General features: G+C 48.6%; 1 protein-coding gene across 2 annotated transcripts in view; it reads left to right on the forward strand.

The window, feature by feature from the left end:
- Positions 1-2,349: 2,349 nt before the first annotated feature.
- Positions 2,350-16,766, forward strand: part of PRRC2A (proline rich coiled-coil 2A) — a 173,604-nt gene continuing 159,187 nt past the window's right edge. Inside the window, exon 1 of one of the 2 annotated variants that reach the window (XM_063938097.1) lies at positions 2,350-2,537. The gene's annotated coding sequence lies outside the window, so the exon portion shown is untranslated. The remainder of the gene's footprint in view (positions 2,538-16,766) is intronic. The other variant, XM_063938098.1, reaches the window with a different exon arrangement.

Genomic DNA, 16,766 nt, shown 5'->3' on the forward strand with positions numbered 1-16,766 from the left:
ATTATCTCCTCCCCACATCTTGCAGTCATACCATCATTTCCTCCCCACATCTCACAGTCACACCATCATCTCCTACCATCATTCCGTCACCACGTCTCTCAGCCACACCATCCCCATGTCTTTCAGCCACTCACATTCCCCTGCATCTCTCAATCACACCATCATTCCCTCCCCACGTCTCTCAGCCATCCCATCATTCCCTCCCAACGTCTCTCAACCACACCATCATTCCCTCCCCACGTCTCACAGTCACACCAACATCTCCTCCCGTCTCTCAGCCACACCATCATCCCCTTCCCACGTCTCATAGTCACACCGTTATCTCCTCCCCACGTCTTGCAGTCATACCATCATTTCCTCCCCACATCTCAGTCACATCATGATCTCCTCCCCACATCTCGCAGTCACACCATCATTTCCTCTCCACGTCCCTCAATCACACCATCATTCCCTCCTTTCGTCTCGCAGTCACGCCAATCATCTCCTCCCCACATCCCTCAATCATACCATCATTCCCTCCCCACGTCTCTCAATCACACCATCATCTCTTCGCCGCATCTCTCAGCCACACCATCATCTCCTGCCCACGTCTCTCAGCCACACCATCATCTCCTCCCAGCGTCTCAGCCACACCATCATCTCCTGCTCACGTCTCTCAGCCACACCATCATCTCCTCCCCGCATCTCTCAGCCACACCATCATCTCCTGCCCGCATCTTTCAGCCACACCATCATCTCCTCCCCACGTCTCTCAGCCACACCATCATCTCCTGCCCGCATCTCTCAGCCACACCATCATCTCCTCCCGCATCTCTCAGCCACACCATCATCTCCTGCCCGTGTCTTTCAGCCACACCATCATCTCCTCGCCACGTCTGTCACACCATCATCTCCTGCCCGCGTCTCTCAGCCACACCATCATCCGCTGCCCCCGTCTCTCAGCCACGCCATCATCTCCTCCCCACGTCTATCAATCACACCATCATCTCCTGCCACGTCTCTCAGCCACACCATCATCTCCTGCCCACATCTCTCAGTCACACCATCATTCCCTCCCGTCTCTCAGTCACACCATCATCTCCTGCCACGTCTCGCAGCCGCACCAACATCTGCTCCCCGTGTCTCTCAGCCACACCATCATCTCCTCCCCATGTCCCTCAACCATACCATCATTCCCTTCCCACGTCTCGAAGTCACACCCATCTACTCCCATCTCGCAGTCACACCATCATCTCCTCCCCGCATCTCGCAGTCACACCATCATCTCCTCCCCGCGTCTCGCAGTCACACATCCCCTCCTGTCTCGCAGTAATACCATCATCTCCTCCCCACGTCTCTCAACCACACCATCATTCTCACCCCACATCTTGCAGTCACACCATCATCTCCTCCCCGCATCTCTTAGCCACACCATCATCTCCTCCCCTTGTCTATCAACCACACCATCATCTCCTCCCGTCTTGCAGTCATACTATAGTCTCTCCCCTGCATCTCTCAGCCACACCATCTTCTTCCACCTACATCATCTCTCATCCACGCCATCATCTCCCGCCTGCATCTCTCTGTCACGCCAGTAAGAAAGGGCATTTTCCAGCATCTGCTCACTCCTCAGTGACGTGAGCAATCTGGGGGGGATTGCTGACACGGTCTGTGATAACCTGAGCCATTGCAGGCATACTGCGATTACATGTATTGAGCAGCAAGACTACAAAGACATATGCCCAGATTTATCAAGCCTTGGAGAGTGATAAATAGCACAGTGATAAAGTACCAGCCAATCAGCTCCCATCTGTCATTTTTCAAACCCAGCCTGTAATATGGCAGTTAGGAGATGATTGGCAGGCACTATATCACCGTGCTATTTATCACTCTCTAAGGCTTAATAAATGAGCCCCTTAATTTACTGCTCCCTTCTGACCTGTACCACCCACCTACTGCAGCCCTAAAGCACTCTGAAGAGCATTATTAACAGGCCAGTAACTATCTAGGACATACAAGAACAACCTATACATGTCAGTGCATGGAAGCCATATGCCAATCTCACTAGCTGATACTGAGCCAGCTGTACTAGAAATAAACAAGGACTATGTATGTAACGTAACCAATCGACGTCAGGGGTAAACAAAGATGGCGGAAACAGTAACACGGAACAATAATAACGGCCAAGCGTCTAATTTGTATTCCAAGCCTCGCTCTGAAAAGAGCACGTTTAATGACAAGGCAGCGGATTGGTCGGTGAAAATCCAGCCTCTCCATCGCTGGCTAAGAGCCGCTCTAAAGCCACGCCTCACCGCGCACCTCGACCAACCCGGTCGCAGTCCCCGCCCCTCCCAATCAGAGAGCCTGGAATGCGGTGACGTCCGGCCAAACTGTGTACGGGCCTCCTGCCTCCATCTTGTCATTAGTCCCCCTCCCCCAGCAAGCTACCAAGCAAACAGGGGGGGAAAGACAATCCGCCGCCATCCTCCTCCCGGCAACCTTTCCCCATCCCGAAAAGCCGCTCATCGGAACCCCCTCACCAGGCGCGCCGAGCCCAGGTGGGTATGGGGTCCGGGGGAGCAGTGAGGCCGCCGTTGCGCCCCAGCAAAGCGGGTACTCCTGGCATCGTCCTATAAGACGTAGTGTCGCCATTTTGTTTTCCGCTCAGTCACCCACATCTTACTACATCCACATATTCCCCCCCTGAGGTGGCCCCTGGCCCTCACACTGGGTAACCCGGGGCCATATGCCCCCTTCTGTCCTATTATCCCGCAGCCCTGCGCCCCTCCCCCCACCCACATCTCCATCACTGGTACCCTACTACCCCCTATACATACACAGGGATGCAGCCCAGTAGGACCTGGGCAGGGGGGAGAGGGGGCCCCTTCACCATTGCAGAGTTACATGCCAGCTATTACTGGCCAGCCTGCAGAGAGGGCTCCATCAGGTATTACTGGCATTGCCCCATGCAGGTGACAGGTACCCAGCATCTCCCTGCTGGTGCATACTGGGAATATCTATCACTGTGCACCACTTATTCTGCATTTATTCTCATTCGTCACCATGTCATCTGTTGTATAAAGCCCTGGGGATAATTGATGCTGTTTTCTCCATACAGATATGTGTGTATGTATATATATATATATATATATATATATATATATATATATATATATATATATAGTCAAATGTACCAGTTATGTGATCTGTAATTGCTGTTCTGCAGCAGCCAGCCCCCTCTCTGATGCTTGTTATTAGGGTATAGGAGGTGGAGCGTGAGCGGTGTGCTGAGGGAATGTGCCATTTGCCATAGATGTGTATTTGTTTGCTATAGGCGTTGCATGATTTCTTATTAGTTTACGCTGTGGGTGTTCCGGCCAGGCAGTGTGTTATTGATCCGGTATATATAACGCTGCATGAATGATAGGACACTTATCACTGTATACGATCACGTTTCATGCATGCATGCCTGCCTCTGACCAGAGCATCCGCTTGTTGTTGCGTGTGTAAATGGCGATCGTGCAGCCCGTCTGTGTGTGCCATTGGGTTACAGGTAATTACATTGTATCCTGCAGGAGGCCGATCAGGGACATCCTCTCAGTAATTCACAGCCATTGTGCATGCTGTTTATGCGGTGGGTGATACATTACCAGTCTGCACACAGGGGAACACATTATGTCCCTGATGTGGCGGCAGGGGTTAGCTTGTGTGCGCGCTGTGTCATATGGGGGCGCGCTGTGTTTTGTCAGAAATCTGTATACGGGTGCACTGTGTCCCTCATTAAGTATTGGAGGTTTTTGGTATTACGTTGAACTTGGGTCACTGACCATTGGCAAGTTGTATTTTAAAGACTGTGGGGGGGATTCAGTTGTTTTACGAGATGCGCCAATTAATGTGTGCTTGCCTCGGGAGCGCACGTTTCTGCCTGCAGCCTCCTGAGGTGGCGAGGAGAAATGTGTGAGAAGTCTGTGGTTTGGTGACAGAACTGCCGTTTGTGTTCGCTAAACGGGACGGCTACACCTGGTCTGTTTGGCCGCTGCGAGCGCAATAATTATTGGGTACCCCAAAAACAATTGATTTGCTCCATCGGGTTCCCATTAATTAGTGCGGCACGTAAAACCATTAAATTGCTCCCTATCAGTCTGTGTTTTAAAGCTGCAAAAGCTTACAAGAGTAAATGGCACTCCAAACGGGGGGCAGATGTATTAAGCCTGAAGAAGGGCTAAAGCGGTGATAAGTGCAAGGTGATAACGCACCAGCCAATCCGCTCATAACTGTCAATTTACGTATTGGAGCTGATTGGCTGCTGCGTTATCACCTTGCACTTATCACTGCTTTATCACTTCTCCAGGCTTAATACATCTGCCCCAATATCACCTGCATAAACACGTTGGATTATTAAGTAGTTAGGATTTCATGTTGGTGTCACATTGTCCAGCACCATATCCCCCCCTATCGGCGACTGTTTGCAGTAAAATGTTCTCCACGGAAACTTCCCATGTCCCCTAAGTAGTCCCCTTACAGAGTTGTATCAGTCTGATTGTTAGATCAAGCTACAGACCGCTCTGAATAGGAGGAGCTTAATTATGGCCACCCTGTGCATGTTATACTTACCTGCAGTCTGACACAGCCCCAAATATGCTTGTTAAGGCTACAGATCTTGTCTTCTGTGCTGGACATTTCTTATGCTGGATACAAACTAGACGATGTGATTACCCAGCAACATTGCGGGCGATGGGAGTCGGCGTGGGGGGGCAATGGAGGATGTTGCTGACGACGCGCGCATTGTCAGCAACATATCGGGCACACACAAGACGATGTACCCTGTATGTTGGTCCGTTCCGCCGCTGCTGAATCTCGTGTAACAAGATTTAGTCTGTATGGTCCTGCTATTTTATGGTGGGGAGGGAGAAATCAAGGAAGGGGGAACCTGGACGGGCCAGGGCTAATCTGAGTGTAATAGAGTAGCTTGTCCATGGAGAGTGGCCAGTCAGTGTCTGACCAAGACTTTAAAAAAAAAAAGTCTCCCTGCTAGAAACCGGGGGATTGGCTTCCTTACGCGCATCAGTGCAGGGCCCCCACTAACTACGGCGATGGGAGTAAACTCATTTTGTTTCCCTCTCAAGCTTTCTTTCTTCCGGCACTCTGTCATGTAGAAATGCGCATGAGACCTTTTTTAGAGCGTGCCCCTGTTTTGAAAGGCATCTATGAATCCTGTACAGGTGTTATCGCAATCTCTGTCTGAGGCCTTAATAGTTGGACAGAGCACAGAGTCAGTGCACCGCTAGTTTTCCTCTGCCGTGCAAACGCCAGATTTCATTTTGCATAAATAACCAAAATAGAGGGGAGTTGGAGGCGGCTTTTTGATGGGTGTTGCTTGCTTAGTGTAAGTGCAAATAGACCCTTTTTACGCCATAACATTTTTCCCTGGATTGGAGCCAACAGATAGTGGGTCTCGTTCTATGATTTTAGTGGAACGCGTTTATTAACGTTTGCTTATATACAGATGTGTCCTCCTATATCTAGTCTCAATACACCATTCAGCAGATGTTTGGCGGTAACATCTGGCCTCTTTGTTGCCGAAAATGTATCCTATTCGCATAGCTACGTGACTAGGACGCACAAGCAGCTTATCCTGATTAAAATGATATGCGCCATGCCTATATTATGTGTGTTACTGTGGCTGTATCTGCATATGACATGCTACGTTACAGTGATTTCCAGGAAAACACTTATGTAGCATTACTTATGCAGATACAGCCGCAGTCACACACAGTATAGGCATGCCGCATATCATTTTAATCAGCATAAGCTGCTTGTGTGTCTTATTCGCATACTAATGTGACTTAGGCACTTTGAAATGGAATAGGTCGCACATAAAGACACTTGGGGCGCTAGAGGCATGCCACAGCCTGACGTGACTGAAAGGGCTGTTTTACGTGACTGCGGCAAGGATGTAGGAGGACACATCTGTAGCGCCAACAGTTTCTGTTGCGCTTTACAATTAATTTTCCCGTCAGTGGAGACGGACATTTGTCGGTGCAGTTTGACCAGACACAAATGTCGCATGGAAGGAGGACGGTTGCCACAACCGCTCACTCATGATGACTTTATGGTTAAATGATGGAAAAGTGAGCAGTGATTGAGGGAAATAATGAATTGGGATGCAGTGTGGGTCTGTGACTCGGTAGGAGTTGGGCTTTTGATGTGATGTCACACTTGTGGGTGTTTCCACCTGCTAGCATACCTAGGAGAACCAGCTTGTATGGACGCATCCAGTGTAAATGAGGGGGACTGTGCAATTCAGGCTTTTCACAATTCTGATTTCTAAAAAGCCTTACCTGTGTTTGGGTTGTATTAGCTGCGTATGGGTGTAGTATGGTATGCCAGCGACCAGCATACCGGCGCCGGGAGCCCGACCGCCGGCATACCGACAGCGTGGCGAGCGCAAATGAGCCCCTTGCGGGCTCGCTGCGCTCGCCACGCTGCGGGCACGGCTATTTTATTCTCCCTCCAGGGGCCGTGGACCCCCACGAGGGAGAAAAGGTGTCGGTATGCCGGCTGTCGGGATTCCGGCACTGGTATACTGTGCGCAGGGATCCCGACAGTCGGCATACTGAAGACCACCCGTTGCATGTACTGTGAATAAAGCAGGTAAGATTCTGCTCGGGAACCTATAACCACACTACAGTATCTCCAGGACGGCTGCGCTGCATTTCTGTGAACTGGTTCTAAATTAAGTCTTGTGTCCTATTATTAATAGACTGTTATTGAACACTGTGGGTCTCCTTCAGAGTGATTCCGGCTAGATGGCACAATTTGTCACCTTGCATCGCAGGGAAGGCAAATGTAAGATGTGTGGAGAGATTAAAGGGCTGATGCAATTAAGGTCCTATAGTAGGAGCCTGGTCTGATATGAGGGTGCATGCATTTCTTGATATTATGGTACTGTGCACATCTCTGAGGCTGGGTACACCCTGTACGATGTCGGGCTGATGCGACATTGCAAACGATATATCGTCAGTGCATACGTACTCTACGATGTATCAGCTGTGATCGCATCCACCCATATCCCGGAGCATGCAGGGCTGTCGCATATCTTCTGCTCTCAAGTGCAGAACAAAACATATGTGACGTCGTATACGACCCGCGGAGCGCGCATCATATACAGTATTACCCGTACACACTGTCCGCTGTGACAGATGTATTGTGCCAGCCGGTGGCTCGTACGATACATCGGGTGCACATAGGACAGTGTGTTACCCAGCCTCTGCAGAAATATGCAATGCAAATCTTTATAGGGCGCAGGGTAAAATCTGTAATGTTATTGGTCGTAAGATGCCAGAGAAACTGATTGGATACTAGTATAACCTAACTGCGCGGTACTGAAAGCCTCTCCTGCTGCCTACTCTTAGCAGGGTTCCTAGTAGGAAAGCTACAGTAGGTAGCAGGAGCGAGTAGTAACTGGATGCTGTAGAAATTACAGCTGGTGGTTATAATATATCTATACACAGACATTCAGTACACACTTTTTTTATTATAATCCATATATTGGTCATTTACATAAAAGTAGCAAATGAAGAAATTTGCAAATCCCTGTATGCCCCATTTGCTCGGACATATGGATAAAGCAGATTGAATATATCACATGGAACATACAAAGCTATGCAATAACTAGTATAAATTAATTGAGTTCCTGCTGTAGATGAGCTACACACAGTCACTTCAGAATTCCTTTCAACAATAGGGGCTTGTATATAAATAAAAAGTACAATTCACTGCGCCAGAGGAATGAGGTATTGATGGCCTTGATGTTTTCCTTTTCTTAAATGATAATAAATAGTGTTATCTACTAAGTTGTGCTCTAAGAGGTTTCCCCCAGTTTATTACTTGGTGTCTGATTGTTTTACGTGAATCCTGTCATCCGATTTAATCTGTTTCTGCTGAGAGGTATGCATCCATGGGACGGTCTGTAGCGAGGCACCTTTGGAGATGAACACCATCTTGACTGCTTCTTCTCATAAAGGAATTTGCTTTCAGGAGGGTGTCCTTCCAGGCATTCAGTAGAATAGTAGGCCTGTGCGTTTCCCCTATGTACCTATGGACTTCATTGAGGCGCTGCACATGATCCAGCCCACCTGTCTTATTCAAAGTACTATTTGTCGGACAGTCCTGGCAATGTGATGGGCTTAGGCCCAGATTTATCAAGCCTTGGAGAGCGATAAAGTATCAGCCAATCAGCTCCTAACTGTCATGTCACAGACTGGGTTTTAAAAATGACAACTGAGAGCTGATTGGTTGGTACTTTATCATCGTGCTATTTATCACTCTCTAAGGCTTGATAAATCTGGGCCTAATGTGGGACCTTTATGCAACTCAAAATTAAAGTGGTGACCTACTTAGGTGTCTTTATACACTGGGGGTTCAGTTGCTCCATATAGCCCCTCTTGGTGAGCAAGGTCTGGGGCGACTCCGCCGCACAGAGTGTCTTTCCCACTCAATTGTGCGCCTTATTTGCATAAATTAACTGGGAGTGACAGAATGACATTGCTAACTGACACTAATCAGTTTGATGTGTGACTTTTGTACATCTGTGTGGTACAAGGGGGCAGATGTACTAATCCTTGGTGAGAGATAAAGGGGTGTATGTATGAAGCGTGGTTATGGGGGAGAAGTGGCATCAGCAGACGTTGCGTGCGCTGATACGGCTTCTCCCATGTATTACATAGGCAGTGCATGCTACATGAAAGATAGCAGGCCCATATGCAGGCAATGTAAGAACGGTCAGTGGCACGGACTGTTCCGACACCTGCAGCTATCCATTTCGACAGCCGCAGGTGGTGTTGTACAGAGCTGTGACGGGTGCTGGCTGCACGTGAGATCTTGCGCATGCTCCCTGGAGCCGGCCGGGAAAGAGGCACAGCGCACCAGCATTAATCTTGTCGATGCTTTGTGCCGCTATAACACTTCCTGCTTCGCCTCAATACCGAGGTGAAACAGGAAGTGAATCATGCCGTTATAATATCCTCCCCCCCCCCCAAAGTACCAGCCAACCAGTTCCTCCTAACTGGCATGATACAGGTTGTGTTTGAAAAATGGTAGTTAGGAGCTGGCTGGTAGATACTTTGGGGCTTATTTATCAACGAGTGATAAAACTCTTTGGGGGGAATTCAAATGCTATCGCACCCCTGATCTCCCGTCTAAAGTGACAACAGTGAACAACAAGTAAGAAATTCGGGTGGACTGTTCCCATGGCTGTAAGAGCTCCCAAGTACGGTGACTAGTTCAGCCATATAGGAAATACATAGGAGGCATTGCTATTGGTTCTAACACTGCAGGTATACAGCAATGCAGATTATCTACCATGGCAGGTATTAAATGTCCAGTAACTCTAGATGTGCCCTCATTTTCCCAGGACACTCCTTCTTTTCCTGGTTGCCTGGAAATTGCGTTTTGTTGTTAGAAGTCACATGATGAGCAAAGACTGACGAGGGAGTTCAGTTGTTTTGCCCTGCTGAAGCTCCTGTGCGCCGGGAGCTATTCAGTTGTTAGTGCTGTTGGTGGCACCTATTCTCCTCACACCCTCCTGAGGTGGCAAGCAGAAGTCGGGCACCCAGTAGTTTGCATGAGTTTGAACACTTTACATGGCTAAACCTGGTTTGTATGTGCGTGACATGTGCAGTACGTAATGGCCCCTGGCGGTACTCACGCCTAGGGACCTAAACATTTGAATATTGGCCATCACTTTTGACTGGAGCTGCTAGTGCAAATGTACATTTGAGATCCCCCCCACACACACACAGAATTAAGTCATGTACCCACTAGTTTCTTTTGGGTGGCATTTTTGTTTTATCCATATGCGTTTATGGTGGGTGAATAAGGGCCAGTGAAAGGGCCCTCCATTACTTCAGGACACTAGTAACAAAGGCAAATGAAATACATCTTTGCTAGCTAATACTCAGACAACGCTGGTGGGTGCCCGGGTCTTACTATTAATGATATATTATAACTGCATGTGACGCTTAAGGCAGTGCAAGGCCAATGCAGCCCATACAGTGGGAAATTAAATACGTAATTTGAAGATAAAGTGTTCCTCTTAATTGTACTTATAATGGAAGCGATTTAGAGAAACAAGTGTATTCATAGTAACCTTCTGCAGCCATGGAAAATATTACATATGTTACTGTACGATATTTCCTCTAGGCCGCGCGCTTTGATGTTGCCGCGGTAGCCCTTTGCTCTCTTACGTTCTAATTGAGGTTTAGAACCATTGCAGAAGTCTGTTGCAGCATACACGGACGCTGCTGAGATGCCAGGTGTGACCTCATGCACGGGAATTATGAAACCTCATGTACCCCCCAAATGATTGTTTTATATAAACCTCCTTCAATGTTATCCTTATATCCCACTGCAGTCTGTTAAAGAGTAATCAGTGTACTCCATTATACAGCTGAAGACCCTCTCGCATCTACAAGATGCTATGTCATAGAGGTCACATGGCTTATTCTGCAGGGATTCAAGTTGCTGCAGTATGGCGGCCCCAGGAATCCGCACAGTGCATAACTGCATGGCAAGCCTACAAAGCTGTCACTCAGACTTTGCCTACTTCGGTAGAAAAACATCTCTACGTGTTCAGCAGAAATCTTGGACAAAATGATTGTTGTTTTTCCATGGTTGGAGTCAGGACATCAGGTGCGCACCGCACACAGGGAGCGTAACTGCACATCCCCTTGTTGTGCCGTACACTGGGAGCATGCCGCAGTCTCTCTCCACAGTGTTTAGATGTGCTGCACCCATTCACTGATCAACAGTCGAGAGCGTGACCGCCCAACCCCCCCCCCCCCTCCCACCTGCACAGGAGACACAGCCTGGGGGTATGATTGCGGGACAGTGCCTGAAAAGCAGGTCTGTCTCGCGAAAATGACTATGGTCCAGTATGTACTTACATTTCTCTATCGTCCTAGTGGATGCTGGGGTTCCTGAAAGGACCATGGGGAATAGCGGCTCCGCAGGAGACAGGGCACAAAAAGTAAAGCTTTAGGATCAGGTGGTGTGCACTGGCTCCTCCCCCTATGACCCTCCTCCAAGCCAGTTAGATTTTGTGCCCGGCCGAGAAGGGTGCAATCTAGGTGGCTCTCCTAAAGAGCTGCTTAGGAAAGTTTAGCTTAGGTTTTTTATTTTACAGTGAGTCCTGCTGGCAACAGGATCACTGCAACGAGGGACTTAGGGGAGAAGAAGTGAACTCACCTGCGTGCAGGATGGATTGGCTTCTTGGCTACTGGACATCAGCTCCAGAGGGACGATCACAGGTACAGCCTGGATGGTCACCGGAGCCTTGCCGCCGGCCCCCTTGCAGATGCTGAAGTAAGAAGAGGTCCAGAATCGGCGGCAGAAGACTCCTCAGTCTTCTAAAGGTAGCGCACAGCACTGCAGCTGTGCGCCATTTTCCTCTCAGCACACTTCACACGGCAGTCACTGAGGGTGCAGGGCGCTGGGAGGGGGGCGCCCTGGGAGGCAAATGAATACCTAGTTTGGCTAAAAATACCTCACATATAGCCTCCGGAGGCTATATGGAGATATTTAACCCCTGCCAGAATCCGTTAAGAGCGGGAGACGAGGCCGCCGAAAAAGGGGCGGGGCCTATCTCCTCAGCACACAGCGCCATTTTCCCTCACAGAAAGGCTGGAGGGAAGGCTCCCAGGCTCTCCCCTGCACTGCACTACAGAAACAGGGTTAAAACAGAGAGGGGGGGCACTAATTTGGCGATATGCTTATATATATATTAAGATGCTATAAGGGAAAACACTTATATAAGGTTGTCCCTATATAATTATAGCGTTTTTGGTGTGTGCTGGCAAACTCTCCCTCTGTCTCTCCAAAGGGCTAGTGGGTCCTGTCCTCTATCAGAGCATTCCCTGTGTGTGTGCTGTGTGTCGGTACGTGTGTGTCGACAGGTAGGAGGACGATGTTGGTGAGGAGGCGGAGCAATTGCCTGTAATGGTGATGTCACTCTCTAGGGAGTCGACACCGGAATGGATGGCTTATTTAGGAAATTACGTGATAATGTCAACACGCTGCAAGGTCGGTTGACGACATGAGACGGCCGACAAACAATTAGTACGGTCCAGACGTCTCAAAAACACCGTCAAGGGTTTTAAAACGCCCGTTTACTTTAGTCGGTCGACACAGACACAGACAGGGACACTGAATCCAGTGTCGACGGTGAATAAACAAACGTATTCCTTATTAGGGCCACACGTTAAAGGCAATGAAGGAGGTGTTACGTATTTCTGATACTACAAGTACCACAAAAGAGGGTATTATGTGGGATGTGAAAAAACTACCATAGTTTTTCCTAAATCAGATAAATTAAATAAAGTGTGTGATGATGCGTGGGTTCCCCCCGATAGAAAATTATGGGCGGTATACCCTTTCCCGCCAGAAGTTAGGGCGCGTTGGGAAACACCACTTAAGGTGGATAAGGCGCTCACACGCTTATCAAAACAAGTGGCGGTACCGTCTATAGATAGGGCCGTCCTCAAGGACCAGCTGACAAGGCTGGAAAATATAATAAAAAGTATATACACACATACTGGTGTTATACTGCGGCCAGCGATCGCCTCAGCCTGGATGTGCAGAGCTAGGGTGGCTTGGTCGGATTCCCTGACTAAAAATATTGATACCCTTGACAGGGACAGTATTTTATTGACTATAGAGCATTTCTATATATGCGAGATGCACAGAGGGATATTTGCACTCTGGCATCATGAATAAACGCGATGTCCATAACTGCCAGAAGATGTTATGGACACGACAGTGGTCAGGTGATGCAGATTCCAAACGGCACAGTATGGCCGTATAAAGGAAGAGGACTTGTTTGGGGTCGGTCCATCGGACCTGGTGGTCACGGCAACTGCTGGAAAATCCACCGTTTTTTACCCTAAGTCACATCTCTGCAGAAAAAGACACCGTCTTTTCAGCCTCAGTCCTCTCGTCCCTATAAGATCATATCTGCCCAGGGATAGAGGAAAGGGAAGAAGACTGCAACAGGCAGCCTATTCCCAGGAACAGAAGCGTTCCACCGCGTCTGACAAGTTCTCAGCATGGCGCTGAGACCGTACAGGACCCCTGGATCCTACAAGTAGTATCCCGGGGGTACAGATGGGAATGTCGAGACGTTTCCCCTTCGCAGGCTCCTGAAGTCTGCTTTACCAAGTCTCCCTCCGACAAGGAGGTAGTATGGGAAAAAATTCACAAGCTGTGTTCCCAGCAGGTGACAATTAAATTACCCCTCCTACTACAGAAAAGGGGTATTATTCCACACTATATTGTGGTACTGAAGCCAGAAGGCTAGGTGAGACTTATTCTAAAAAAAAAAAAAAAATTTTTTTGAACACTTACAAAGGTTCAAATTAAGATGAAGTCACTCAGAGCAGTGATAACGAACCAGGAAGAAGGGGACTATATAGTGTCCCGGGACATCAGGGATGCTTACCTCTATGTCCCAAATTTGCCCTTCTCACTAAGGGTACCTCAGGTTCGTGGTGCAGAACTGTCACTATCAGTTTCAGACGCTGCCGTTTGGATTGTCCACGGCACCCCGGGGTCTTTACCAAGGTAATGGCCGAATTGATGATTCTTCTTCGAAGAAAAGGCGTCTTAATTATCCCTTACTTGGACGATCTCCTGATAGGGGCATAGTCCAGGGAACAGTTGGAGGTCGGAGTAGCACTATCTCGGATACTGCTACAATCAGCACGGGTGGATTCTAAATATTCCAAAATCGCAGCTGATCCCGACGACACGTCTGCTGTGCCTAGGGATGATTCTGGACACAGTCCAGAAAAAGGTGTTTCTCCCGGAAGAGAAAGCCAGGGAGTTATCCGAGCAAGTCAGGAACCTCCTAAAAACAGTGCATCATTGCACAAGGGTCCTGGTAAAAATGGTGGCTTCCTACGAAGCAATTCCATTCGGCAGATTTCACGTAAGAACTTTTCAGTGGGATCTGCTGGACAGATGGTCCGGATCGCATCTTCAGATGCATCAGCGGATAACCCAATATCCAAGGACAAGGGTGTCTCTCCTGTGGTGGTTATAGAGTGCTCATCTTCTAGAGGGCCGCAGATTCGGCATTCAGGATTGGATGCTGGTAACCACGGAGCCCAGCCTGAGAGGCTGGGGAGCAGTCACACAAGGGAAAAATTTCCAGGGAGTGTGATCAAGTATGGAGACTTTTCTCCACATAAATATACTGGAGCTAAGGGTAAATTTATAATGCTCTAAGCTTAGCAAGACCTCTGCTTCAAGGTCAGCCGGTATTGATCCAGTGGGAAAAACATCACGGCAGTCGCCCACGTAAACAGACAGGGCGACACAAGAAGCAGGAGGGCAATGGCAGAAACTGCAAGGACTTTTCGCTGGGCGGAAAATCATGTGATAACACTGTCAGCAGTTTTTCATCCCGGGAATGGAAACTGGGAAGCAGACTTCCTCAGCACGACCTCCACCCGGGAGAGTGGAAACTTCATTGAGAAGTTTTTTCCACATGATTGTAAACCGTTGGGAAATACCAAAGGTGGACATGATGGCGTCCCGTCTGAACAAAAAACGGGACAGGTATTGCGCCAGGTCAAGGGACCCTCAGGCAATAGATGTGGACGTTCTGGTAACACCGTGGGTGTACCAGTCGGTGTATGTGTTCCCTCCTCTGCTTCTCATACCTAAGGTGCTGAGAATTATAAGACGTAGAGGAGTAAGAACTATACTCATGGCTCCGGATTGGCCAAGAAGGACTTGGTACCCGGAACTTCAAGAGATGCTTACAGAGGTCTTATGGCCTCTGCCGCTAAGAAGGGACTTGCTTCAGCAAGTACCATGTCTGTTCCAAGACTTACCGCAGCTGCGTTTGTCGGCATGGCGATGGAAAGCCGGATCCTAAGGGAAAAAAGGCATTCCGGAAGAGGTCATTCCTACCCTGGTCAAAGCCAGAAAGGAGTTGACCGCACAACATTATCACCACGTGTGGCGAAAATTTGTTGCGTGGTGTGAGGCCAGGAAGGCCCCACAAAGAAATTTCAACTCGGTCGTTTCCTGCATTTCCTGCAAACAGGAGTGTCTATGGGCCTCAAATTGGGGTCCATTAAGGTTCAAATTCGGCCCTGTAAATTTTCTTCCAGAAAGAATTGGCTTCAGTTCCTGAAGTCCAGAAGTTTGTCAAGGGAGTATTGCATATACAAACCCCTTTTTTGTGCCTCCAGTGGCGCTGTGGGATCTCAACGTAGTTCTGGGATTTCTCAAATCACATTGGTTTAAAACCAGTCAAATATGTGGATTTGCAGCATCTCACATAAAAAGTGACCATGCTCTTGGCCCTGGCCTGGACCAGGCGAGTGTCAAATTGGTGGTTTTTTCTCAAAAAAGCCCATATCTGTTTGTCCATTCGGACAGGGCAGAGCTGCGGACTCGTCCCCAGTTCTCTCCCTAAGGTGGTGTCAGTGTTTCACCTGAACCAGCTTATTGTGGTGCCTTGCACCTACTAGGGACTTGGAGGACTCCAAGTTGCTAGAAGTTGTCAGGGCCCTGAAAATATATTCCAGGACAGCTGGAGTCAGAAAATCTGACTCGCTGTTTATACTGTATGCACCCAACAAGTTGGGTGCGCCTGCTTCTAAGCAGTCGATTGCTCGTTGGATTTGTAACACAATTCAACTTGCACATTCTGAGGCAGGCCTGCCACAGTCTAAATCGGTTAAGGCCCATTCCACAAGGAAGGTGGGCTCATCTTGGGCGGCTGCCCGAGAGGTCTCGGCATTACAACTCTGCCGAGCAGCTACGTGGTCAGGGGAGAACACGTTTGTAAAATTCTACAAATTTGATATCCTGGCAAAAGAGGACCTGGAGTTCTCTCATTCGGTGCTGCAGAGTCATCCGCACTCTCCCGCCCGTTTGGGAGCTTTGGTATAATCCCCATGGTCCTTTCAGGAACCCCAGCATCCACTAGGACGATAGAGAAAATAAGAATTTACTTACCGATAATTCTATTTCTCGGAGTCCGTAGTGGATGCTGGGCGCCCATCCCAAGTGCGGATTATCTGCAATACTTGTACATAGTTACAAAAATCGGGTTATTATTGTTGTGAGCCATCTTTTCAGAGGCTCCGCTGTTATCGTACTGTTAACTGGGTTTAGATCACAAGTTGTACGGTGTGATTGGTGTGGCTGGTATGAGTCTTACCCGGGATTCAAAATTCCTCCCTTATTGTGTACGCTCGTCCGGGCACAGTACCTAACTGGCTTGGAGGAGGGTCATAGGGGGAGGAGCCAGTGCACACCACCTGATCCTAAAGCTTTACTTTTTGTGCCCTGTCTCCTGCGGAGCCGCTATTCCCCATGGTCCTTTCAGGAACCCCAGCATCCACTACGGACTCCGAGAAATAGAATTATCGGTAAGTAAATTCTTATTATATTGCACACACCGGCGTAGATCTATGAAACAGTGTTAAGAGTGGAGAAGTCATGGCAACCAATCAGCTTTGAAGTAACCATAAGTCAAGTGCATTCTATAACATTGTACGTAGCAGCTGATTGGTTGCCATGGGACACTTCTCCACTCTTATCACTGTTTCATACATCTGCCCCACCATTCCTCGGCCATTCTGGATGTACAGTCTCCCTGTGTTACAGAACACATTAAAATAGGTTGTCCTCTTGTAAAGGTTACGTGTGAGCTTTTTCCACTCAGCCAGGCGACTGTGCTGGTGAAACCGTACTTGTCAGAAACTCCTGCA

The sequence above is a fragment of the Pseudophryne corroboree genome, chromosome 8, assembly GCF_028390025.1.
Source record: "Pseudophryne corroboree isolate aPseCor3 chromosome 8, aPseCor3.hap2, whole genome shotgun sequence".
NCBI lineage: Eukaryota > Metazoa > Chordata > Amphibia > Anura > Myobatrachidae > Pseudophryne > Pseudophryne corroboree.